The following is a 582-nucleotide window of genomic DNA, read 5'->3' as shown; positions in this document are numbered from 1 at the left end:
TTTTTTTTTTTTTTTTTTTTTTTTTTTTTATTCCATTAGGATTGTGCTCCTGCTTTTGTCTTGGGAGTTATACATGCTACAGTTTGTTTAGGGGAAAGGGGGGTTTTTTGGGGGGGGGGGGGGGGTGGTTTTTGGGTGCCGTCTTTCTGTGTAACTGCTTCCCCAAAGCCGCCTCGCTCCCAAGCGCCTCTCACAGGCAAACTCATCTCCCAGACCCAGAACAAAATGGAAACAATCACGAAATGCAGCCCTAGTCCTTTTGCACAGGAGGAAAAAATAAATTGCAAAAAAATAACGCCAAAAAAATCGCAAGGAACTCCAAACCATGTGGGTGCGGATGAAGGGGGAGGCAGCGGAAAAGTTTGCACTCGAAAACCAAAAAATTGCGTTGGGTTTGGGTCGTTCCTTCGGCGAATTTCTTTCCCTTTTTATTGTTTTTTATGCAATAGGAAAAAAAAATATGGTCGGTGACCAGAGAAAAGAGACAAGATGGTGAAGCTGAGCAACAACTGTGGGGAGCAGGGGAAGGAAGGCAGGAGAGTTACCCTGGGCTGGCGAGCGGCTCCTCTTTGCGGCCGCTTC

Source organism: Egretta garzetta, unplaced genomic scaffold, assembly GCF_000687185.1.
Source record: "Egretta garzetta isolate BGI_Z169 unplaced genomic scaffold, ASM68718v1 scaffold11, whole genome shotgun sequence".
Classification (NCBI taxonomy): domain Eukaryota; kingdom Metazoa; phylum Chordata; class Aves; order Pelecaniformes; family Ardeidae; genus Egretta; species Egretta garzetta.
This window is presented reverse-complemented; position numbering follows the sequence as displayed.